This window comes from Leptonychotes weddellii, chromosome 6, assembly GCF_054177405.1.
Source record: "Leptonychotes weddellii isolate Sample4059 chromosome 6, ASM5417740v2, whole genome shotgun sequence".
Taxonomy (NCBI): domain Eukaryota; kingdom Metazoa; phylum Chordata; class Mammalia; order Carnivora; family Phocidae; genus Leptonychotes; species Leptonychotes weddellii.
Window position 1 is genome coordinate 63557867 of NC_138374.1, and position 27321 is coordinate 63585187.

General features: G+C 39.5%; 1 long non-coding RNA gene across 1 annotated transcript; it reads right to left on the bottom strand.

Annotated features, from left to right (window-relative positions):
- Window positions 1-9691: 9691 nt before the first annotated feature.
- On the bottom strand, window positions 9692-21749 carry LOC145722226 (uncharacterized). Its single transcript, XR_014146334.1, has 5 exons — window positions 21689-21749; window positions 19147-19252; window positions 17144-17288; window positions 14085-14230; window positions 9692-13743 (listed from the first exon to the last, which is right to left on the bottom strand). It is a non-coding gene; the product is annotated as an uncharacterized LOC145722226 (long non-coding RNA).
- Window positions 21750-27321: the final 5572 nt, after the last annotated feature.

The following is a 27321-nucleotide window of genomic DNA, read 5'->3' on the forward strand; positions in this document are numbered from 1 at the left end:
TGTCATTGGTAAATGGCAGATTTTACTATCCCACTTCCTAGATGGGGAAACTACCCTCCAAGGATAGGAAGTGGTCAAATCCATGCCATGAATCACATAATAAACAGGAATCTTGTTCTGCAGAAACATCCAGAAGTTGGGGGTTGGGGCCAGAGCCGTGAGGCTAAGGGTGCAAGTGGGCATCTGGCTTTTTCTTTCTTTGTTTCTTACCTTTCTCCCTTTCCTTTTATAAAGACCTATTCTATGTTCTCGCCTGTGCCAAGTTCTTTTATATCTGGTGCGGAGTGACTTGAATGTAAAGGGCATGTTGGAGTACACAGGGAGAAGGACACTCAGTGTTCTGGGGGGTTAATTACTCACCAGTCGAGGTGCTGAGATCTTACAACACGGTGCCCCTCTGGTTAGTGTTTCCATTTTGGGTCCTATAACATTATTTGAGCCACAGCAGCCCTCCCCGCCAGTCGCTTGACTGGGGATCACAGCCTTTGGGGGGGCACATTGCCCCCACATCGGGCAGGTGGCAGGTGTCTTGTGCCCCGCTGTGTCCTTCCTCCTGGCTTGCCCTCCCTCTCCTATCCTCCTCACAGGCTCTCAGCAGTAAGCCAGCATCTATCTGAGCTGCTGCCATAGTAGCCTTGCAAGTGATTTGCCCAAGCAAGAAAACATACCCCTGCCCTTAGGCTGAGATCAATCTTTCTAAACAAAAGAAAACATCCTCTTGGCAAGTGGGAACCCTATAAGTATGAGACGCTTTTTTTTCTTTTTCATTTTGCTTTCCCCCGGTCATATTAATTTTTGCAGCAAATACTTCACTGAGCACCTGGAAACTGAGAAGTTATAAAAGGAATCAAATGTAGTCCAGACCAGAGCCTCAAGGAGCAAATCATCTACAAGGGGAGTTACAGACAGTACTTCCAAAGGAAGACAGAAAGATCCAGAAAGAAAGCAATTGGAGCCCCGAAGAACAAGTCATGACTTGCTTGGGGAGAGGTGGAAAGAGGCGGCCACTCAGCAGGGTTTGTAAGGCCAGTCAGATCTGTGGGTGTCGAGGTGGATAAGACGTCAGAGGATCTAGACAGGGGAGCAAGAGGGGAACGGAAAAAAAGATCCAACGTCACATCGGTCCAGAGAGTTTTCATTTCCTCAATCAGTAACATGGGTATTAAAAGGCAAACAAAGTCAGAGCTCATTGTCTGCAATATATGGGCATCATCTTTTCTTTTCTCCTGACACATTTAATAAAAGCTTCTGGGAAGTTCCCCTACCTGTGTCTGGGAAAAGTTTTCATGAAACTGAAGAATCCTTTTTTGGATCACTTGGCTTTTTTGCTCAATTTAGCATACTGTTGTAAAGTGCCAGCCTATAACCAGGCTGCAACAGCTATTTCCAGATCATTCTCTCGGCAGCTGTGGGCAGATGACACAGAGCCATTGGCTCAGGCGGAGGGCAAGAAGTACAAGGTCTCCAGGATCTGCTGCTTTGTAAGGGTACATCTGTGGGGAGCTCTTGCCACTAACAGGAAGGACCCTGCATCAGTACCTTAGGCACACCCCGAAGTCCTAAGTCTGAGAAGACTTAAGAAAATCCTAAGTTGTTAGAAGTATGCACCGGACTGTGGGACAGGCGAGAGGTTGGGTAGAGCTTTCCAAATCTGAAGTAAGAAAGCTGGTTTTGAGGGGAAAAATTAGTAATTGCAGTTAAGTCTTTAAATACTTGTTTTTTCAAGAAAATGTATACCCCACCTGAGAAGGTTAGCAACCTTGCCTAAAGCACCATTGACATTTCACTGAAGTGAGCTCCCACAAGCTTTGCTGGTGCCATGTTGTCAAGGTAGGTCCACAGCCATGATGAGACACAGTCCACAGATAGGACTGGGTTCTTACGAACTTATGCTCTTCACATTCCTCTAGCCTAGGAGAGCCTATAACATGGTGTCCGTTATTCAGTCCCATCAGCACTTGGTCCAACACTTTCTCCCGGAATCCTTTCCTCTTGAGTTTAACTCTGGCTCCACTTTCTCCACAAAATCAGCCACAGATAAAGAGGAGCTCTATCAAGAACTGCTGTTTGTTAAGTGAACTTTGTCCCAGGGTCAATTTATTCTTCCAGAAAATATCACAGCAGCAGAAGGCTAGAAAGCCATCCTCAGAATTGTTTCTTCCGTACCCCTGTCAGATGGATAATTGCGTACTCCCTGAGAAATCCCACCATCTTATTTGGGGTCGCATTTTGTTACTGTGATAGCAAGAATTTCTTCCTAATGCTTGCACTAATATTTTCTGCTGGGGTGAATCCCATGATTCCTTTTCCTGTACTTAGGGAAATGGAGACCCACTCCCCGTATCATTAACATCCTACCTGGAAAGCTGGAGTCTAGCATCTGGAAGAGCCAGTACATCTATCCCTGTTTTGGAATCAGAGACCTTACCCGTTGGCTACCTCCTGACAGTATACAGATGGCCCCAAAGGGCCCAGCTTGAGAGCATGTGGATGAATTTGTGCAAATCCATTACTGTGTGCAGTAAGCCAACTCTAATCAAACGCCAAGTTAATGGTCAAAATTGCAGATTTCGTTGTCAATAATATCATCTGTTTGTAGAAATCATTACATATATTTTAAATATTTTCTTCTCTAGATTTAATATCCCAAAGACTTTCAATCTTTCTGCTCAGAATCAACTAATTTCTTTAGCCAGTTTTGCTTTTCATCTGATCTACCCTTAAGTTTTTACTAAGACCCTAAGGTTCAATTCCTCTGACTTTTAGAGGACTCTCCAATGCTGAGTATGATACTTTCTTGGTCTCCCATTATGGCGACCATATTTGTTTGAATCTCACTTCAGGGAAAAAAGTTGAACAAGGATTTTGTGTGTCATATTTGTATGTAACAAGCAGCTTGAAGTATGCAATGTAGACACTGTTATATTAGAATTTCTTGGACATTATAGGAGTTTCTGAGGCCACAATATCCAATATTATAATTAGAAATAGGACTGGCCTGGAAATTCTTTTTTTTTTTTTTAAAGATTTTATTTGTTTGACAGAGAGAGACACAGTGAGAGAGGGAACACAAGCAGGGGGAGTGGGAGAGGGAGAAGCAGGCCTCCCACCGAACAGGGAGCCCGATGCGGGGCTCGATCCCAGGACCCCGGGACCATGACCTGAGCCGAAGGCAGACGCTTAACGACTGAGCCACCCAGGCACCCCTGGCCTGGAAATTCTGAGACACATAGTTCCCCTACTGTATTTCTGAATCTTACCGCTACATTTTATTTCGTTTTGTTTTGTTTGGGATCTTACTACCTAAGAAAGAAGATCTTTCAATATACAGTTAAGTAAGACCTTCCGAAATCATACTTAGAATGTTCAATTCAACAAATACTTAGAAGCAAAATGGATTTTCTAAGTAGACTCCATTTTACTCTAATTCTTTCCTTAGTGGATGAAAATAGTCTTAAGATTTAGGAATCCAGTTTCCCAGACACACAAGGGTTTACTGAACCTGAATACCACCCAGGAGCTATAATGGGAGTTCCCAACCTCAGCACCCCATGTATCAATTGGCAAACAGACCTCTTTCAGTGACTAAGGCACAACTACCTGCTGTTTTCAATTACTTCTTGCTTGATAAATGCAGCAGACGCTACTTATGTAGTTTCTGTAAACTCTATGAAATGCAGGAATAAATTTTCAGAAGTCTTCCCACTGTGGGGAGACTTTCAAAGGCATCTGTCATGACTGTAGGGGAGGGATCTTGGAGGATTTTTCGTGTTAATAAAGATGTCTTACAAGGGGACTTCCACTTAGGGCCCCTGAGTGTCTTCAAAGTGGTTTCTATTTTTGGTTTTCCACTCCTCTTTGTTGGACCAAGAAGACACATCAAGGATCTCTAGCAGGAGATTCATGTTTCTTAAAGCTTCTGCATCCTTCATGGAAGATAGTTTAATGGCTTGTTAGAAGTGTTTGTAAGAGGCTGTTTTTTTGTTGTTTGCTTTCTGTTTGTAAGTTTTGACTCCCGTGTCTTAAATAGCATGCTAAAACACTATTTCTCTTTCTGAGAATGGCCTGCCAACTGGATCAAGAGTAAAAGAAAACCTGAATTAAATAACAAAGATTTGACATTCTCCTGTATACTCCATCTTTCTTTGTTAGATTCTGGAAATTTCTATAAAAGGATTAATATTCAACTTTGGTTATATAGTACTAAGCTTTATTTATATTTATAGCATGTACATTATACATGTGTATACATAGATACATCAAGAAGGCAATCTATTATAAAGACTGAGGCCCCTCCACTTTTCTCCCACAGACCCTGAAGTCATTTTCCTCTGTCAAGCAGGAATGACACCCACTGACCCCTCCACATACCCATATGGAGCAGTGCCTGACTCAGCACAACCCAGGATGCCTCATGAGTCCACAAACAGCAAATACAGGATGAGTTTCCCCATTTAGAATCAGAGAACCCCGGGGTTAGAAAGATATTTAGAGATCACCTAAGGTAACCCTCTTGTTGTTTTGCTTATAAATCAGGACCTGGGCCCAGGGAAGTGAAGTCATTTGTCCAGGGTTAACACCTGATTATTGGCTGAATTAAAGTCCAGACACCTTGCACTCACTGCAGAATGCTGCTTGCTTGGTGTTCAAGAGTAGCAGTGGAACCAAAGTCCTGGCTTGGTTTTAGAGAGAAATGCTCTAAAAGACATATGGCAATCATGTCATCAGCTGCCATCCCCACTGCCAAAATGATCTCTACACGTCTAGGACTTCCTGAGCTACCACAGGAAGTAGGCAGAGGCATCCATCATTGTTGTTACCCAACAACCCACCTTCAAAAGATTTCCTATCAACCTTCTTCCTGAATCAAGATTGTTACATGGAGAGAAGTAGCATGGTCATGGAAATGTGGCAATAATAATCGTGACCCGACTGAAGGCTAGAGCCAGTTTGGGGTATTTAGAATGGGCCAGTCATGTGCTTTATCTCATTTAACTTTCACAATGACTCCATGAAATGAATACCTTAGATTATTCCATTTTCAGATGAGGAACACAAGACTCACAGAGATGAACTTGCCCAAGCTTACACAGCAAGGTAGTGGCAACACAAGGATTTGGATAGAGACCATCTAGCCCCCAAACTGGCATCTTTTTAAATTCTTATGCTTATGAGATGGACAGACAGGGGAAGGCAGGTAAAAATTTCCAAGTAGAAGAAGCAGTGCATGCAGAGACATACAGACTGTAAGAGCAAATCCTGTCTGAGGAACTGTAAGTAGTCCCATAAACCCCCAGCTCGGGTTGTGCATTAGTGAATTAAGCGCTGGGCTGCAAGACAGGGAGGCAGGATGGAGTCAAACCATGAGGACTTGAATAGAGAGCATGCCTGGGAGTTAGAGAGGATCTTGGGCAGGAGCATAAGGGGTGAAAGAAGAAAAGGACCAAGTCAAATATTTGGGAAACAAAGATAAAGAGAACACAGTGATTTTCTGTCCACCTACCTAAATTGCCTTCCCAAGTGACATGATAAAGTTAATCTATCCCGTGTACACAGATACCCCTTGAATATCTTTCTTTTAAAAGACACCACAATAAAAAAATATCAAGAAAGATACGTGACTAACTATAGGAACTATCTAGAAATAATTACTGTTTCTTTTTTGGGATTTGATCTTAGTCATCCTATTCTACCTCAAGTTTAACAGATCTTATTAGAACAGACGTATTGTTCAATTAAAGTCATGTTTCATTTTAACATTGATTAGATTATGGGGGAGGCTTGTCTAAATAGAAAAACCAATGAGGCAGATATAGTTAATAAGCATCAAAACCTTAGAGCAGAGATGTTGTACTAGTCAGAAGATGTTTTATTCCAGCAGGGAGATGGCATTTTCCATATTTTTCTTGATTATTTTCTTTGTAAGATTAAAATGAGCAATTGAAAGGGAAGTTGGAAGCATATTGAGGACTGTTTATTATTTATGAGATGGAAATCAAACTCCTCTGTAACCAAATTCATTAAGACTCACATAAAGCTTTTCCCATTTTCTTCTATAGGCACAGTTCCTGTAACAAGTAAATTATGCATTCCCCAAGCACATTCAACTCTGAAATCCAAGTTCATTATCCAAGAGTATATGGCATTATCCTGACCCAAGACCTCCCTTCTCCCAGAAGTACCATCCCCAGACCTGCCTCCAGGAAGCAATGTTTGGGAAGCAGTGCTTGTGGGTCATCTGGAGCTAGCCACTGCTTACTGCAAACTTTCTCTGCACATGCTGCTGAGCCCCATCAGCTCCCACTGCCCCTTGGCTCCTCCCTTTCCCGTTCTATACCCTCTCATTGCCACCCTCTCTGATGAGAATTGCTCCCTTGGCCCCTTTCAGGGACAAAACCCCAACAATCTGCCTCCTGTCCTCCTCCCCAGCTGCTGTTCCTCTCCTCCCCTGTAAATTGGCAGGAGGGCTAAACCAGCATCCCTGCCACGCTCACAGCACCCCTGCATGCTGGTACGAGTTCCAGTGAGTTCCAATCTTAGCCATCCACTGAAGGGTCGTCTCCAACCGGCAGGGATCTGGGTTTGTTTTGGTGACCTTTGTGGTCCCAGTCTCTAGAACAGGGTCTGGAAGATAGTCAATGCTCAGTAAGTATTTGTTAAATGAAGAGTGGAGGCACCTGCTGTCTTGGGTTCTCAACAAGTAAAAAGTTTACATCTATAAATTATAAGTCTATTCATCTTTTCCCTTGTGACTGTTTTGGGTGTTATGATAAATTCATTAATACTTCCAAATCTGTGAAAATGTTTTCATAAATGCATACATCTATTTACAATTATCTATATAATATTTATATATGTAACATGTATATGTGTGTAGATATGTAAGAATGTATGTATAAAGAGAAAGAGAGAGACAGAGAGGCTGAAAGCTGATTAATTTTGACCAAGTTCTATGTGCCAGATGCTGTGGTAGATATTTTGTGCACTTTCTCATTTAATCATAAAATGCTTTGTGGTGGATATTATTACCCTCATGTTTTCCAGATAAAGGAACCAAGGCTGGAGATTTAGGTTCCTGATCTATGTTTACACAAAGGCTCTTTTTATGTTTAATTTTTAGGTTTAAAATTTTAGTCCATCTATCTGGTAGGGGTTCTTTTTGAGTTCATACCTTCTAGGCTCCAAAAATCTGACAGAACTGCCTAGAAGACTGTGCCATATATATATTTGGCATGTGTATGTATGTGAGTGTGTGTGTGTGTGTGCGTGTAGTGTGTGTGAGGAAAGGATCAATATTTCTCATCAGATTTTTTTAAGTGGACCCTGAACTGAAAATGATTACAACTCATCGGTTGAAGTTAGAGATAATTTTATTCTAAATGAAGTGCCAGTTTTCTTAACACTGTGCATTAAAAAAGCATCCTTTTCCCTAGTAATTTGAAATGTTAATTTTATCAACTGCTAGGTTTCTGATACTAGAAAGACCCGGATTTAAATCACGATTTGACCATCCACTAGCTCATGATTTTAGGCAAGTTATTTAACTTCTTTGAGCCTATTCCCACATCTGTAAAATGAGATAATCTAATTGGAGCTCATAAACCTGCTCTTAGGATTAAATTAGGCAATGCATGTCAATACTTGACAATGGTCCCAATTCATAGCAGACCTTCAATAAAAGTTAGCCTTTATTAATATAGATCTCATATACCCTTGATTCTGGCCTTCAATTCTCTATATCATCCACTGATGGAATATGTTGGTCTATTCTCCAAGATATGAGTATTTTACAGGTCTTGGTTATATTGCTAAGTTGCTTTCAACGAAGTCTGTTCAACCCCATCCCCACAGGCAATTTATCCATGTTATGTATCATGCAGTATACAGCATTACTAGGTTAAAGAATCTTTGCTGATTTGATGCATGAAAAGTATTATTTCCTGTAAGTTTTGTGTTTCTTTGTTTACTAACGAGGATTTCTATTTTCCTCCCTGTTTATTGGTGTGTATTTCCTACAAAGTGAATATGTTTCAGCAAATTCTTCCTGGATCCTGTTTCTCTTTGCTCTCCCTCACTTCAGGTCTACCTTTCCTGCCCAACTGTCTGCCTTGCTCTATAATAAATCCTTTATTCTCCATATAGCCTATATTTCTAGTTGTTTTGTCTCTGTAAATTATCAGCAGGACAGTTAGGTGCCGAGAGAAAACAAGACTTTGAATCACCAAGTAACTTCTACCATAGAACGTTTTGGTGAAAGCAGGAGTATAATGGGGTTGCTTGGTTGTCCCAAAATGTTCTGGAGAATTTAGAGGAAAGGAAATGATGAATTCAGGGCTTTAAATTTCTACCTCCAGCTCTCCATTAGGAACTCGCAAACTTTGATGCCTGCGCTAAAGGAAATCCTTATCCTGTAGCCTTTGGGCTAACATTTCTGAAAACTAAAACCCTAAGTTTGATTTACCAGGTAGCTGAATTGCAATGTACATCGATTTCCTAATCTAGTGGGGTCTCTTATTGTCAGGTTAGAACATTGTTTGGGAAGACACGGCACCCTTAGTATTGGGATGGGGTTTTATGGGCAGTTCAGTGAAGCTGGGAGCCTTGGGCCTAGTGCCATGCTGAGCCTGAAGTGAAAGGAAAAAATCAGTAATACTGATCCTGTCTTTATTTTAAAAACTTGATTTTTTTTTTTTTTGTCGATTGTGGACTTTTTTTGTACGAACTTGGAGGGTTTAAATATTGCGGTAAAATGTTATCTTGATGACTGAATTTTTTGGATGCCCACCTAAATTTTGTACCCAAAGCACTCTAGCTCCTGCCCTCCTTGAACTCCTAAATTCTGCCAAGTATCCTTGATGAATAAGGAGGTTAAGTTTAACCCGAAGGAGGTTTAGCCTCTCCTCACCTCAAGAACCTCTAATGGCTTCCTACAAGGTAGGGGTAATTTTCCTATGGACCAGCCTCCCCACCTTTCAGTTTCTAGACCTAAGACCAGATTCAAAGCAGAACTCTGACTGATCCAGTGGGCGAAAATGTCCTAGCTGGCATCATTCTGATTAGATTGGCTTCTGTCCCAATCAGCCAGTGTTCATTAGTCACTCAGTACTTTGGTTCCAACCCCAAACTTATGTAATAACATCCTATTAATATCTTAGAGCATTCAATGTCCTATTTTTTTAAAAATCTACTTGATACCATTGATATAAGGAATTCTTCCACAGTAGTTATGTTTCTACTTCTATTTTAATTTATAGTAGTTTTGATTCCAGATATAATAAAAAGTTTCTGTTGATTTTTGTTTTTACACAATTCAGCTCATGTCATTTTCAATAGTGTCTTCATTACCAACTATATTTTTGAGTTTGGAAATCCACCTATAAAACTGGGCCTGATGAGTAGAGGAAAAAAATGGAAATACAGAGAAATATATCAAGAAGAAGTAAAACTTCCCTGTAATTCCACATCCAGAGAGTGCTCTTATTAACGTTCTGTTGTGTATTTTATGAAAACTAAGATTACAAAGCATATGTTATTATTTAAATTAATTTATTTTTTAAAGATTTATTTACTTATTTGAGAGAGAGGAAGGGCAGAGGGAGAGGGAGAGAGAAACCCAAGCAGACTCCCTGCTGAGCATGGAGCCCCTGTGGGGGTCGATCCCACGACCCTGAGATCATGACTTGAGCCAAAATTAAGAGCTGGGGCCCAAACAGCTGAGCCCCCAGGCTCCCCAAGCATATGTATTTTAAATCAGCTATTTCCCTCATCTCTCACATTGGAGAATCAAAAGAATCATCACCCATCTGAAGGTGGTACATTGTTTAAAAGACACATGAGCAAATTATTTGGGTTGTGCCGGTCACCCCCAGGAGGACTGAGAGCGGAATGGATCAGGGGTGTTTGCCTCTGAGGGCAGGAGGCGCTGACGTGAGATTGAAGAGACACTTCATACCTTATTTTGCACCATTCTGTCAAATTTTTTATTTTAGCATGTATATGTATATGTTCTTAAATAATGAAAAAAAATTATTACGTTTACAGGAAATGAAGAAAGATTTGAATATTAGTCAAAGAGGCACAAGTCCAATACGGAAAAAAGGCTATCTATGAAGATATTGAAATTCAGGATTCCACATTTTTACATTACTAAATGCCACTTTAGAATGGATCCCGAGAGCATGTCTGGGGACATAAATGCTTTTTTCATTTTAATTACTAATTCATTCCTTTTATTTTTAGTAACAGTACATCTAATTATAAAAGCCAGACATAAAACTGTAGAAAATGTGAAATATAAAGAAGTGTACTGAAAAAAAGCAAAAATCTCGTATAAATCCACATCTGGAGGCAGACCCTATTAGCACTTTATTGTGTATTTTATCAACACTAAGATTACAAAGTATATATTATTTTGTATCACCTTTTTTTTCACTTCATAATACATTATGAACATTTTTCCAATGTTCTCAATTATTTGTTCGCATTACCATTTGGAAATGCCTTCATAGTCATCCATTATTTGATATGCCACGGTTTATTTATCCACCTCCCTGTTTTGGTTGTTATTTTTCCTTCCTTTTTGTTGTTATATGAGGCCCTGGAGATTGAGGACTTGGGTTTGCACACTGACTACTTGTGCGTTCCTGGCTCACTCACACAACCTCTAAGCCTGAAGTGTTCTCCCTTGATAATGGAAATGAGAGTGCCTCATGAGGTTTTTACACGGCTGAAATGAGATGACATATATAAAGGTTTTAGCATAACTTGGCACATGGTAAGCACTGAATGAATGGTAGCTAATTTTATTTAAAATGTTGGCACGAACATACTCGTAGATAAATTTTTGTGTGCACTTACGATGTTTTGGTTAAGATGACATCTTAGAGGTAAAATAGCTGAATCAAAGGTATATTCATAAAATTTCTGATAGATTTGACTAAGCTTTCACCAGGGGATATTAACAATGTAGCAAAGACCCTTTTGCTTAAGGTATATGAGATGGTTTTCACTCCCCTTCCTTACCAGCTTTGGATAATTTAGTTTTTTGTTTATTTGTTTTTTTTTTTAATTGGCCACTTCAATAGGCAAATATGGCATCTTGTTTTAATTTTATTCCTATAATACTAATGAGATTGAAAACTTTCATATTTCATAAAATATTGCTCATTATTGCTTCTTTGAAAAATGCTCTGTTTTAAACTTTGCCCATTTTTCTATTAGACTTGTCAGAACATTTTTGAAGAATGTGCAAAATTCTCACATCATCAAATACTAGTACTTTTATGGCCTCATTTAAATCTTTAATCTAGCTAGAGTTTATTGGATGTTTGGTGTAAGTCAACTTTATTTTTCTTAATAGGTTGTTGTACAAGGGCCTCTGGCCAGGTAGACAGGGGTAGATATGCAAATCTGAGCCACCAGGGTTTTCAAATCAAGTTTTAAAATTTTGCAAGTACAAGAAGTCATAGAATTACATCAGTAGCCAGAATTTATCAAAAACACAAAAGAGATGAATATGTTTCCTTAAGCCTGGGCTTAACTAAAACCACAGGGACAATATTTTTTTATCATTTGGATACCATTTTCCCAAAATACATGAAAACCATCTACATGGAAGGTTAGATCAATGAAGAACGAAGTACTGCATGTTAGCATCTCAAGTGAGAAAACACTTGATGTTCCATTTGTGCTTTAATTTTAATATCAACAGTTTCATCTAAAAGTCATCACATTTCTTGTCTGCTACAAAATCATGAACTAAATCAGCTTTTACTAGAGACAACCATCTTGGGGGTGAACCATAAATTAATCTCAATTATGTGGTGTTATTTTCTTATGATCACAGAACCCTTGGGAAGGTACGATAATTCTCTTGCTAATTTAAAAGAGCAGAATATATCAATGTGTTTTGTAAATACATATAGATAAATGTGTATGTGTCTGTGTGTATTTATTTCTTCTAAACCCCAAAACAACACCTTCAATTTACAGAGGAAGAAACTGAGGCTAGGATTATAGTCTGAATATTTTTTATTTCATCATTTTAATAAAAATGGTATATATATATATATATATATATATATATTTATCCTAATCATATTCATGTACTACTTATTAAAGTTTAATGTACTTTGTAAAACATGATACACATACTAAAGTTTGTAAATGATATGATGAAAATAGATATAAGTAGAGATTCTGATATTGCCTTGCCTCACCCCAATGGATCATCCCAAGGACACATGCATCCCCACTTTGAAATAACCAACTTACAGTGCTTAACTAACTTGTCCATGGTCATGTGAGTGACAGAGCAGAGCTAGAATTGTAGTCTTTTAATTCCTAGTTGCATTTACTGCTACTACATTGACCTGTTTCCTTCCAGAAATATCCTCAAGTGAGAACGGGGCCAAGGTCGAATGAGTTAATGGTTTCCACTCCTGTAAATTCTATACTCTGAAATATCTCATTACCACAAATAACTGAACTTTAGATGTAAGGCTAGGATTAAAGGCACACTTTTGCTAATTTAGAATCCCCCAAATTGACTTTAAGGTCACATCAGAGGGAAAGCTCCAAATTATTAACTTCCTGCCAGTCTTGCATAACCCTTTAAATCTGTGGTATATTCTTAGAAAGCATTCCTTGCCCCAAGCCGAAGGCACTGAAACAATGCTAAAGATCTGAAAATCATAACACAAAGACTTTTTTTAGAAACACAACTTTGTCTTCTTGTTTTTTGGGGGGAAAAATAAAAGAGGATGCGTTTTCCTAATCCGGATCTGCCTCCAGTTGCAAGTAACTTTACAATCCCATAAACTCAATTTCTGAAATACATCTAGCTCAATGTGACCAGGATTCTCCTAAACTAAACATTCTAAAACTGGAGCTTTTATACTTTAGAAAGAGCTAAGAAAAACAAAAAAGCTACGGTTCATGGACAATCATTATCTTGACATTTGGGTCAGTATGACTCAGTATCTTCATTAGAACCCCAGGTACAGAATGATCTGTTTCATCCACCACAAGGTTTCTCAAACCAGGCTTATAGTTATAGTCTTTGGGTTCTGAGCTCTCATTAAGGAGTTTGTGTGTGTGGTGTGTGTGTATATGCATGTACGTGGGCGTATGCACACGTTTTCATAGGATGACAATCTGAGCTATATTTGTGTGCTATATTTGTGAGCTATATTTGTGTGCCATTCTGGATGATCTCAACGGTCATCTCAAACTGAAGTCAAGCAATTTCAGTGCTTGGATTTGCATTCGAGTTTATGATTGCAGGAATGCTAAGTAGGGCTGCTTTGATTATTGTGGGCTGAATTAGTCATGACTCCATTGCCCATGAGAAAAGCCTGTTCCAAGCTCGCTGCCTTGCAAAAGAGACATGAACACCATGGACACCTACACCACAAGTTCCGGGTCTGTATGGTTAATTGTGGAAAAACCTTCAGGCCAGAAGTCACAGAACACGTACAATTCCCCAGGTTATCATCCCACCAAGAGATGTGTCTGGGTCAGTCAGTGCTGGACTTCTCGAAGCATGAGGTGTCCCACTAGGGAGGGACCGCATTCCTGTAATGCTCTGCATAGTGGGGAGAGGTAGGGGCCATCTATGTGGCTACATAACAATGGAAGCTTCCTGCTCAATAAGTTGGTATTATTAGAGCCCAGGGGCCCGTGTCTGCCCGTTCTCCTGTTAAGCCTCCTTGGACTTCCAAAGCCAGCTCTCTGCTAAGTTACCTGAAAGGCATAAAAAACAAACCTTCAAGGCTACTTGGATTTGTCTGTTCTCACTTGCTCAGGCTAAATGGTAATTTACTGGCTTCCCTATTGGCCAAGGGTGGAGCTCACTTCAGAGACTTAATCCATGCCACAGAGATTTTTTTGCCATTCAGTTCTGTTGCTTTGCTGTGTGGGAGCCACAGAGAACAGGCTTTCTCCATCAGAGGTGGGGGCAGGTTGAGGGTGGGGTATGGCCCACATAAGAGCATTTAGGGTTACCACAGCAAGCTCGGAAGAAAGAAAGAGCTTCGTTCTTTCAGCATCCATGCATAAAATAGTGGGGTAGGGCTCTGACTGACCCTGCTTGGATCACTTGTTCATCCATAGGGCTTGAGAGAATGAGTACCATGATTACCAAGTCTAGATCACACGGGCACTCCTTTGGAGGGTGAGTTACTATTCTTTGCTGCTCATCACCGTGCAGGAGCTGGGGAAGGACAGTTATCTAAAAAAAAAAAGGAGGGGGAGGGTATTGGGAAGTAAAAAAAATCAATTGATGTTCTATACATAGATAAAGGAGAAGAGAACAGAGTAGACTTAATTCAGAAGTGATGCTTTTGAGCTAAATGAATGCCAGATGGCATTGCAGCATGATATATAATTAAAGGTTTTGCAGTAGTTTGAATAGAAAGAAGTGATGGCAAAATGGTGATCTCATGGCACATGCTGACATGCCAACTTCAAAAACAAAGGCTTCATAGCATCAGTACTCTATTCATAGTGCTAGTGGTGATGTAGTCCCATTAAAACTCTTGCAACCACCACATTAAATTAATGTTATTTGTTTTTTTATTGGAATAAAAATAATTTCAAGCAATACTAGGAATCTCTTCCTTTATGAGAGATCCATACATGACTTAATTCTGAGAAGACTTGCTAGCATATCCACTTCGTCTGAGATCCACTCTCTTTTCTTTTTCAGGCCAAACATTAGAATTCCTTCAATCTTGCTTTGTCTGATAATAGTTTTGAGTTCCTTTAGGCCAGGAATTCCCAAATGGAGAGTGGTCGTCTTTGGGAGGCATATGGGAATTATCTGAGGGGCTATGTCAAACACACAGGTGCCCCCACCATTCTGAAATCGCCTTCATGATGGCACATTCTCCATTGTTGAGAACCACCGCCATCATAATCCACTTCAGCAATAGGATATATGATGTGCCTCAAGAGCACCTGGTTGGAAAATAGGGCAGAAGTCATGACTTTTGAATGCCAACTTCCTAAAGTATAGCACCTGGAACTAAATATAATGGTCTCTGTATGGTCTCGTTGCTAAAATGCAGAGAGAAGCACCTCGGTTAATTGCATATCTGATTCTCAGTTATGTCCTTCCCTTTACTTTGAATCTCCTGATATTGACTGTGTAGGCAGGGAGTGGACTGCCCACATCTTTCTCCAAGGATGGGTTTGCTACCCAGCAGCCAGCTTCTGCAGGACCTGCCCTATTACAGAGGCTGTCTGGCCCGAGGCCCATGGTCGTCTTGGAACAGCCTGCACCTAGTGGCCATTTTGGCCAGCCAGGGACACGTTGGTGGGCACTCCATACTTCAGAGCCCCCTGCCAAATCAGCCAAAGACTCACTGGGTCTGTATCCAAGTTCACTGTCTTCCTCTGCCCACTCCTGCTTCCTCCTTGTTATGGACTGAGTGTCTGTGTCCTCTCAAAATTCGTACGTTGAAACCTAATCCTCAGGGTGGTGGTATTTGGAGGTGGGTCTTTGGGAGGTGACTAGGTTATGAAGGTGAAGCCCTCACGAATGGGATTAGTGCTCTCAAAAGAGACTCCGGAGAGCTCCCTCACCTCACCACACAGTGAGAAGACACCATCTGGGAACCAGGAAGAGGGCTCTTACCAGACAAGGAATCTGCCTTGGTTTTGAACTCCCAGCTTGCAGAACTAAATAAATGTCTGTTGTCTATAAGCCACCCAGTCTACAGTACTTTATTATAGCAACTGGAACTGATGAACACACTCTTCTTTCCTCTCACAGGTTTGATCTAGAAGAAGCATCTTGTACCCCTAACTCTACCCCAGCATTTGCTCCTGGAGACCCCAACTGTGACCCCAACTTCTCCTGGCTGACTGTGCTTTACCGGCTGGCCCACTGTGCGCTGATCATGTCCCACTCTCTGGACAGTCCTGCTCCTTCCTTTGTAACTAGATGTCCTCTGTCATATTCAGCTTGAGGATTCTCAAATGCAGATCCCAGGAAAATAAAGATTCCCAAAAGCAAATCAGTAGACTACAAGCATTATTTTATCCTGAAAAATTCGTATACCGTATTACATTTGTTGAATGCTTATTATGTGGCAGGCACTGTTTTAGGCACTTCATCTGAATTAATTCATCACAGCCCTGTTGTTGATACTATTATTATTCCAATTGTTTAGGTGAGGAAACCAAGGCATAGAAAGTCACCCAGTTGGTGAGTTGGTAGACCTAGAGCTTAAATTTAGGCAATCTTACTTCAGAGCCCATGATATGAATCACTATACCAAGTGGTTCTCAATCTTTGGCGTGCACCAGAATCACTTGGAGGACTTATTAAAACGCAGATTCTGGCCTCCACTCCAAGGATTTCTGATGCAGTAGATTTGAGGTGGGGCTTGAATACTTGCATTTCCAGTGAATTTCCAGGTGATATTAATGCTACTGCTCTAGGGACCACATTTTGATATTCACTGTGTTACAGGATATGGCCTCTCAAGTAAAAAAAGAGAATAACTGTTATTGTGTGGGGACGCATTACATTTTCCCACATGATAAATAACAGTTTCCAAATATAATATGTTTGGGGAATACTTGCTAGCTAATCTTGTCATGGCTTCTCCAATATCAAGCATTTCTCCTCTTCCTGGTGCTAGACCTCTCTCTGTTGCCCATGTGTGGCCAAGGACATCTGATTACAAAACCCAGTGTTATTTTCTTGGGATATTGAGAGGAATCTAGGTTTGATAGATAAAGGCTAGTGTACCTGAAGTGTGCATATTACTTAGAAACCATAAGTTAGACTTTTAAAAATGGGAGAATGGTTATTATTAGCTCAGTCAATGGTAAGGCCCAAAGAAGTACAACATAATCGCAAATGTAGTATTTTATATTGTTAAATTTTGCTAAATAGGTTGTGTGAAAGAACATCCATTTTAAAAATAATAAAAATGTAATAGTTTTGTATCTCAAAAACAATAAGGTAATTTTTTAAGATTATTTTTAACTGTGAATCTTTATTTGTTCATTAATTCATTCAGTTAACATTTAGTAAGCACCCATGAGACTATGGCATTGTGTTCACAGAATTATATAACAATATGTTATAATTATAATCACTAATGATCACTAATCTTTTTACCATACTCACCTTCTCAGGGAATTTAAATCCTTTCTGAATTTTAGGTCATTGGTTTTCACACCATCTTTGAGAAGCAAGATGATCTTGTGCTTTATGTCCAGTGTATACTCCAAAAAGCTAAGGACTCAAGGATCAGGATGGCCTCCAGGAAAACCTGGGACAGACCCACAAGTAGAAATTACAACCTTCAACTCTTAAGTATTACTCTGCCAAACAATTTTCCATCTCTGGAGGATTATCTGTCCTAGCTTTCTATGGTAAAACACTTACTTTCATTTTTACTTAAAAAAAAATTCTATAGGGAAGTTAAAAAAAAATTAATATCTGTTTGGCTCTCTTGTGATTTCAGGAAATCGGTTGCATGTACCTCAAGCCCCAGGCAGGACAAGTCTACTTTGTCCCCTAAAGGATTCTGTAACTTAGAGCCTTTGAAAATAATATTCCAGGTTAAGAGAACCGAGAGGGGATAGAAGGGGGAATCCCACATGCATTCGTGGGATTGTAATACTATTCTTTTTACAGTGGAGAAACTGGATGGAATTATCTTCGGCTTCTTAAAAAGACTATGATCTCTTAAGAAGTGTAATTATATACCTACAATTACCCATTTATTCAACATTTTACTGGAGGTCCTAATGAGTGTAGTACGATAAGAAAGAGTAAAAAGTGTAAGGCTTGGAAAGGAAGAAAAAAAGTATCATTTTCATTGATTTTATACATAACAAGTAAAAATAAATATTAGAATTCATAAGAGTGAGAGAAAAAAAGAATAAGAGAGTTTAGCAAGGTGGCTGGATATAAAATCAATTGTACTTCTCCACAGAAGCAACAGTTAAAAACATATCTTATTAAAAGATATCATTTATAATAGAAACAAATAAATAGGGTACTTAGAAATAAATCTAAAAATCTGTGTAAGATGTTTGTGGAGAATTATTGAGACATTAAAGAAAACCTAAACAAATGGACAGATGATATATTGAGATGTCATCACTTCTTCCCAAAATTGATGCAGATATTCCAATAAAAATCTCAATAGTGCTTTTTCAGGGACTTAAACCAACTCTAAACTATGTATCCAAGAGGAAAAGCCCAAGATTAGAGAAGGCATTTCTAATAAGGAAAATGAAACAGGGATTTTTACTACATGATAACAAGTTTTTTAGGAAGTTGTAATAATTAAGACACAAGGATAGACAAAATAATGAAACCGTAAAAAATTAAGAAACAGAACTTTTTGTGCATTAAAATGATATATGATGGAGACAGCAGTGCAGGTTACTGGGGGAAGGGTGGACTTTTAAATAAAAAGCACTAGAACAACTGCTTATGAGGAAATAATAAAATTGGATCCCTATCTAACATCAAACAGAAAAACCACTTTTAGACATATTAGAAATGTGTAAAAAGCAAAACTTAAAACATTTTAAAATAAAATATAAAACAAGATGTCTATAACTTCAGAGGAGAGATTTATTGTACAAGACACAAAAATCACTAATAAAAATATACAAAAATGATAAATGTGACTATATTATTATCAAGAACAGCTGTCCATAAATGTTTACTATAAAGAAAGTTAAAATAGAATCCACAAACTAGAAATATGATGAACACACACACATATATACATATATATACAGATCAAAACATATATATTTATAAAAACTCCCATAAATTAATAGAAAAAAGAACACAATTTATAGAAAGATGGTCAAAGGATACAAAGAGATAGATAATAATTTTATACCACAAGATGTGAATTTCACTAATGTCAGAAAAACACAAATGAAAAAGAAATGAGATATGATTTTTTATCCACAACTGATAGCGAAAACGGATAGGATCCTTTGGATAAGAATTTTGGAGTATGCATCAGACCTAAACACATAAGTGCCCTTTGATCCAGGTGCTCTATTACTCAGGATCCAACCTGCATGTGTACAAAGAAGAAAGAACAAAAGAATTATCATCACCAATGCTAACTCTCCGATGAAATGGTGGAGCCTCACCTTGTTCCACATTAGGAAGGGGTCACTCTAAGTAGTTACACAGACCAGATTACACAGAACCCATAGATTCTGATCGACAGAAGGTGATAGGAACACAACTGAGAACCTAAAAAAAAGGAGAACACTTCAATTCTAAAATGTGAAGTTCTTCGTGTTTCCAACCCCCAAGTTTTACAAATGTGTTCACTTTACATATTTCAATTTTGCCAGGGTATCTTTTCACTACACTCAATAATTGGTGTTTTCATTTGCTGTGAGGGCCAGGTTAAATGATTTTTGCACTGATTGCCATTTACATATGAAAACCTAAGAAAGCCACTGGGGAAAAGTTTTTAGGACAGTTCAGTCTATGAAAATATATTTAGAGAAGGAACAGTGTAAAAGGACCCAGCTTCATGGTTTTTATTCAATTAAGCAACCATCCATAAAAACCCAGATTTTGTGGTTTTTATTCAATACACGTTGCATTTATTGATAAAGGTGAGTTGATAAATTTAGGAAGATAAAGGTCCCAAATTATATCTTTCTCCATTTGCTCTGAGTATACATTCATTAAGTTAGTGATTTTTAGATAATCAAGCTTTAGGATTCAGTTATGACATTAAATCTAAAATCATGAGAAAACTAAATTATAATAGAAATCTATAGCAAATATTTCCATAATGGCATATATATTATCAGAAAAAAAAACCCACAAAACTGAAGAAATCACAAAGTTTTCTGTAGGAAAAATCATGCAATTAGAAATCAAAGTATAGGGAAGAAAACTCTCTTCTTCTCTTCTATGTTCTTTGGCTGGCCTAACAATTAAATTGATATAAGGCAGGTTAACAGGAGAAAAACAAATTTAAATTTCTATGTAGGGGAACCCCAAAGATGTGAGGCTCTAAGAAGTGACCAAAGCAGGCATCTTTTATATCTTTTAAACTAAGAAACAATAAATTTGTGAAGAGTTGACAAGATAATGAAGTTTGGTTTTGGGGTAGCAAATTAGTTAAGAAGTAACACCGTCTGTTTATATAGCCTTCTTGGCCTTAAATTCCCTATCTCTGGTGATAAGGACATTTCTCTTCCTCCTGGTACAGGAAGGGTATCTTCAGCATGGGAGATTTATTTCCTGCTTTCAGAGGGACCAAGAAGGTCAGAGTGTCCTTTCACCAGGTGTTTCTCAAGTAGTTTTAAAGATTTTATTTATGTATTCATTTTAGAGAGACAGAGGGCATGAGCATAAGCAGGGAGAGGGGCAGAGGAAGAGGGAGAGAGAGAATCTTAAGCAGGCTCCACGCTGAGCATGGAACCGGTTCCCACACAGGGCTTGATCCCACAACCCTGAGATCTTGACCTGAGCAGAAACCAAGAGTCGGATGCTTAACCAACTGTGTTACCCAGGCACCACTCAAGTGATTTTATTCAAAGTAATCAATATGCCAATGTAGAAAATTTAGGGGTGGTATATGCTGCTCCCCTTCCAAAGCAAGAGCATCTAGGTTTTGAGGGAAAAAATAAATACTCACTAACAACATAGTTTCAAGGGTGAGGACGGGAAAAAATTCTTCTGACATGTTCTAGTAAATGAGATACAGCATTATTTCCTCCTTTGGGTAGACATTTTTAAAATTTATTTTTATTTTTATTTTTTTAGAGAGAAAGAGTATGGGTGGGGGTGGGGGAGGTGAGGGGTGGGCAGAGGGAGAGAGAGAGAGAATCTTAAGCAGGCTCCACACACAGCATGGAGCCCAACACAGGACTTGATCTCAAGACCCTGAGATTGTGACCTGAGCCGAAATCAAGATGGAAGGCATTTTTAAAAATGAGTATATGTGAGAGGGCGCCTGGGTGGCTCAGTCGGCTAAGCGTCTGCTTTCAGCTCAGGTCATGATCCCAGGGTCCTGGGATCGAGCCCCGCATCGGGCTCCCTGCTCGGCGGGAAGCCTGCTTCTCCCTCTGCCTGCCGCTCCCCTGCTTGTGCTCTCTCTCTGACAAATAAATAAATAAAATCTTTAAAAAAATTAAAAAAAAAATAAGTATATGTGAGAGATGGCACAGTCATCATTCATAAACACCCAACAATTAGTTGTTAACTTAAAAATCTGATGGGCTTGGTAGACCAAGTGAACTATGAGTGGGGAAAGAGGCGTATGTGAAAAATGGAGACAACACGAAGGTGGGGTGCAGGTAGTGTGATCTTGTATATGGCTTATAATAGGACTCCGAATGCTATGAGGACACAGAGGATGGGAGAGGGGGCTCATGTGACTTGTGTTGTGACATTTTTCCTGGAACGAGTACCAAGGAATCACCAGCCTATTAATTACAACCATATTTCCAGTTGGGATGCTGATGAGAGAAGCTCACTGGATGTGTCTGAAAAACCTCTTGCTCAGATAACTAATGAGATTTGCTCTGGGGTGCAGAAGCTTCACCATAGCCCACCTTTCCCGAGTCTTCCATTATTCATCTTCCCTTCCTCTGACCATGCCCCACCCCCTTTAAGATTCTTTTAGTTAATTTTTAAAAATTATTTTATTGAAAAACACTTTACCATCAACCATTTTTGTAGTATGCAGTTCAGTGATGTTAAGTATTTTCACATAGTTGTGAAACAAATCTCCAGAACTTTTTTATCTTTCAAAATGGAAACTCTTCATGCTTTAAACAACAATTCTCTTTTCCCCCTCCCCTTGCCCTGGGTAGCCACCATACTGGGTTTTTTTTCCCTGTGAATTTGGCTACTTTAGATACCTCATACGTAAGTGGACTCATACAGTATTTGTTCTTTTGTGATTGGCTTATTTCAGCTATCTTAAGGTCTTCAAGGTCCATTCATTGTTGTAGACAAGCTGCAATTCCATTCCTTTTTAAGACTGAGTAACACTCCATTAGCTATGCCACATTCTGTTTATCCCATCATCTGTTGACAGACACTTGGGTTGTTTCTATCTCTTGGCTATTGTGATTAGTGTTTCTATGAACACTTGTGTGCAAATATCTTTTCCAGATCCAGCTTTCAATTCTTTGGGATATATGCCCAGTAGTGGGATTGCAAAATCATATGGTAGTTCTATTTTTCATTTTTTGAAGCATCACTTCTATTCGTCAGCTCAGGCTGTCATGACAATATACCAGTCTGGTAAGCTTAAATGACAGAAATTTATTTCCTCCCAGTTCGGGAGGCTGGAAGTCCAGGCAGGTAGGTCGGGTTTCTGGTAAGAGTTCTCTCTTTGGCTCGCAGACAGCTGCCTTCTCACAGGGTCCTTTTCTCTGTGCACGCGCACTCCTTGTGTCTAATTTTCTTCTTAGAAGGGCACCAGTCTGAATGGATTTGGGCTCTACTCTAACAACCTCACTTAACACCCCTTAATTACCTCCTTAAAGGCCCCATCTCTACGCAATCACATAGGGGGATAAGGCCTCAACATGTGAATTTTAGGGGGACACAATTCAGTCTGTACCACTGCCATTCACTTTTCCATAGCCACTGTACCATTTTATATTTCCACCCACAGGGCATAAGATTCCAATTTCTCCACACCCTGGTCAACACTGGTTATTTTCTCCTTCCTTGACAGCAACTGTCCTAATGTGTGTGAGGAATGACCAAGCCCCTTTAATGTGGGGCCTGGGGAAATGTGAGTTGAGTAACCACCCTTATATATTGGATTCTATTTATGGCAAGTAGTACTGCCCCAGTGTGCCAGGCTTTGCAGGTGGGAAGTTGAGAAACGGAAGAGCAGAGTGACATTTCAAGGGGCAGAGGGAATGATTTAAGAGAATCCACGCTAAATGAACCTGGAGTCTATTTTTAGCTGGGCCGATTACAGTTGCCTTCAGAGGTTGCATACATTAAGAGTAATCGTTTAAAAGAAAGCATAGCTCAGGCTTACATGGTATCATCTACAAGCCCAGCTGTGGCTTCAGCAGGGTTCCCGGCCCTCCCGCCATCTACTGGGCCCTTAGCAGTGTTCAGAGAGTGTTCACACCCGGCAGGCTGCAGAGAAGCCCTGAATGTCATCAAATTGGCGTGCAGAAAGGAGCACTTAATCCTGTTTTCTTTAATCTAACTACCTAAGGCCTTGGAGTTAGTCAACTGTAACTTCAAAACCCAAGGCAAATTGAACCCAGTAGGGTCTCTTTGAAAAGGCTAGCACATTCAATGAGGTTCTCCTTGGTTTCCATAAAACACTATTCCACACAGAGAAGAACACTAGAATTTTTGGGAGGAATCAGAGTTTTCTTTTAAATATTTGCTTTGCAAATTTTTAGCTCAGGCTGTTTTCCAAACTTTGTGCTCTACACAATCATCATATAAAAGATTACATTCTTCATTTATTAATACGTCAAATATACACAAAACCTGTATTTAGAAACAAGGTACCACGTTACCTGTGAGAAATAACATTGTCAAGGAGCTTATAGAGAACCAGGGGCAATGACTTATGTGCGTAAGAATAATAATACAAGACAGAAATCTGCAAGAGAGAGAGATTCAGTGCTGTGGGTGAAGAAAGATCCCTTCTGGCCAGGGCTCCCAGAAAGAATTTCAAAAAGGGCACGGTGTTTGAGTTAAGCTTTAAAGAGAGATCAAGTTTGAGGCGTGTGGAGAAGTAGAGGAAGATTATCCCAGGCAGAGGAAAATCACCCCATAAATCTGGCACTGAGAATAGGAAACTATGTGTATGAGAGAACGGTTTGGATGGCAGAAAAGAAAGGTGGGGAAAAGGAGCCTGGGATCTGGTCTCAGAGGTTCCTGTATTGCTAAGGAGTGAATTATTTCATGCTAATCATTGTTACTTAAAATTTGGAAATGTCACTGTGCACTTGACATGAGGATATAGGTGGTCCCTACAGGAGCTGAATTTCCCTTTTGAAATTCCAGTTTGAGACATGATAAACACATGCATATTGAGGGAAACATAAATGTTTAGATGTAAATTGTGCCTGTTACCCTAGAATAACTGATGGGAACTTAGGAAAGTAAAGCAAAAGATAATATATACATACAAAAGGAGAGGGGCGGAGGGAGATTCTTGTAGCTGAGGCTCACCTCTCCACCTCTTTCAGCAGCTGACATTGAGAAACAGGCAAGGTCAGAAGGAATTCCAAATATGCTTGGCCTTTAAGCTTTATAAATAGAAGGCCTGCTATTTATATATAACCTACTTAAAATACCCTTTATTTTAAGTGGCTAGCTAGGACAGCCATCAAAACTTAATTCTGGGTAGTCCAGAAGCTCACAACTCTAGCAAGGAAAGGAAGTTTCCCCCAGAAACATTAGTATACATCGTGGTTAGTTTCTACAGTACTGATATTCCAGGAATAGACTGTTAGAAGTTCATTGTCTTTGGCAGCTGATCTTTTAAGAAACTTGTGAAATGAAATGCTCTAATATTTTTTTATTGCGAAAAGGTCCAAACATACAAAAGAACAGAAAATAACATAACGAACTTGCCTATACTTATCACACAGATTCAATAATTACCAAGATTTCACCACATTTGCTTTACCTACTCCAAAAAAAATTTTTTTAATTGGGAGGCATTATAAAGCATTCTAATACTGTTAGAGTGGGCAGTTGGTGAGGCTTTAGCTGGATGGCTGGAGGCCATCAAAGGGGGTATCACAGCCAGCTATCTGGAAAGTTAGAGACCTGTCCTGGCAGCCGCCCAAAGACAAAGCCCCAAGAAGCCGGATCAAACCAGATAGGGCCAAGACAAAGAAGGCCAGAGATCCTGACCAAGTAAGCGAGAAAAGACATGAAACCCTGCTCCCAAAGAAGTCGCTTCCCCAAGTAAGAACTATTCCACTCCCTAGTTAACCACTATCAATAAGAGATAGAGACCCAAACCCTGGGGCATGCAGCTCTCACCCGGAGCTCGCCTGCTTTCTTATCTCGAGACTGTACTCTCACTTTAATAAACTTTCCTACTTGCACCGCTCAGCCCAGTGTCTGGTCCGTCCTTGAATTCTTTCTTGCATCAAGACCAGGAGCCTCAAGTGACATCCCAGGGACAGGCTGAGCAGAGGCCTCAGGGCCCAGCGGTCTACCCTGTTCACCCAGCAACACTAGACCCTCATTTGGAATCTCTTATAGGCACAAACATTTCCTTAAATAATCTTATGGGATTAACACATTTAACGTTAACAATAATTCTTTTGTATCAACTAGTGCCAGTTTATAATCACATTGTATCTAGTCTCCAACACCCCTTTGTTTCAGATGGTTTGTTTAAGAATCCAAAGAAGGCATACACTTGACATTTGGTGGTTAAGTCTCTTAAGACTCTTTTTTTTTTTTTTAAGATTTTATTTATTTGACAGAGAGAGACACAGAGAGAGGGAACACAAGCAGGGGGAGTGGGAGAAGGAGAAGCAGGCTTTCCGCCGAGCAGGGACCCCAATGTGGGGCTTCATCCCAGGACCCAGGGATCATGACCTGAGCTGAAGGCAGACACTTAACGACTGAGCCAGGCGCCCCTCTTAAGACTCTTAATTAGAACAGCTCCATATCCCCCGCCCCTTTCTCTATGTCCTTGACTTATTCAAACTGGGTCAGTTTTCTCATGGAACATAAGACATTCTGCATTTGCCTCTTAGCTTCCTTGTGCTATTATTTCATGGTTCCTCTGTACCCCACATACATTTTTAAATTGGATAGTGTCCATTGCCTACATATTAATACTGTCCTTGGCATAGACGAGAGAAGGATAAGGGAATTTATTGGGATAAACATAAGTTGGGTATTTTTTTTTTAACTAGGCTGAACTGAATCTTAATTTTAAATGCCAGCTTCGTCACTGAGTGGCTGTGCAAATTCATATTCGTGTGCATTTTTTAACTTTTCCAAGTTGGTTTCATTATAAGCATATCGATAATTTCAGGGGGTTGCTCTGAGGATCACAGAAAGAGAATTTATAAAGGACCTAATCCAGTGGCAAGCACAGATAAGAGGCCCTACAGAACCGGAATTACCTAGGGAGTTACTTTAATGTATACTTAGCTCCGGCTATGGTGAGAGCCTCCTGAAGGACTGGTCTGCTTGATGAAGTTACCAAGATTTGGTTTATTTCCCAGATTTCAAAAGATAGGTATCTTACTAATTATAAAAACAACAGCTGGCTATTTTTTTTTTTTGGAAGAATCTAAATTATATGGGTAGTCATTTAAAAGAAATCCAATTTAAAACCTAATTCCATTAAATGAAACAGCTATTTACATTCATCCTGACAAGGTGGTTGAGGCCAAAAGACCTAACAGTGTTTATATGCAGGAGAGAGAAAGAAAGGATTCATGAATTGAACTGGATCCTTCAGATACATCTGCAGATACATGTGCATCGGAATTGGATTTGAATTTGGATTTGGATTTGAACGTGCATGCTACAGTTTGAGAATCTATGAGAAATTCTGGGAGCAAACTTTCCAGAGTTGGGGAACTTGTTCCAGAGTTACACCGTTATGAAATGGAAAAGCTGATATTGGAATCAGGACCCCTAGACTTCAAAACCTATGTCGATTCCTCTAGGCCATGTTTCTAACTGCCAAAGACCGTCACAGAACTCTCACTAAACCTATTCTCAATCTTATGTAACACTGAGCTTGTTAATGAATCCATGTTTTCAAAGCCTTAAGATGCTGGATGATTTCCCTTGATTCCTTTCTGGAAGAGACTTATCCGAGTGGGCTTTTAGGCCATTCTTCCCTTTTAATAACTTGTAGTGCCTTTGCTTACTTACTCTCCAACCCCCATGCCCTGCCTTGCCTCCCACCCCCCACCCCCCCAGTCTTTCTCTTTGTCCTTCTTAAGTGAAGGGATTTCCAGTATCAAGTTCTGGCAAGTTTAAAATAAAAATTGAAAATGCAGTGCAGAGCCTTGGGACAAATTTACAGAATTTCTTTAGATTATTTGCATTATTTACAAACAGCTATTTCATGTCTATGACATGGGAAGTTTTAATCATGGTTTTGATCATAGCTCTGTCCCGGATTTAATGACAGCAAAATGGAAAAAGCTATGATTCCCCCCATCCAGAAACTTAGAAAGGGAAGGGAATAAAAAGATCAGAAACAAAGAAAAAGATCCACATTCAAACCCTGCACACATTTTGAGGATTAAAACCAAGTCATTTTTACCACTAATCAAGGTGAGTGTTCTTAAAGTTCCATTTTTCTTTTTTAA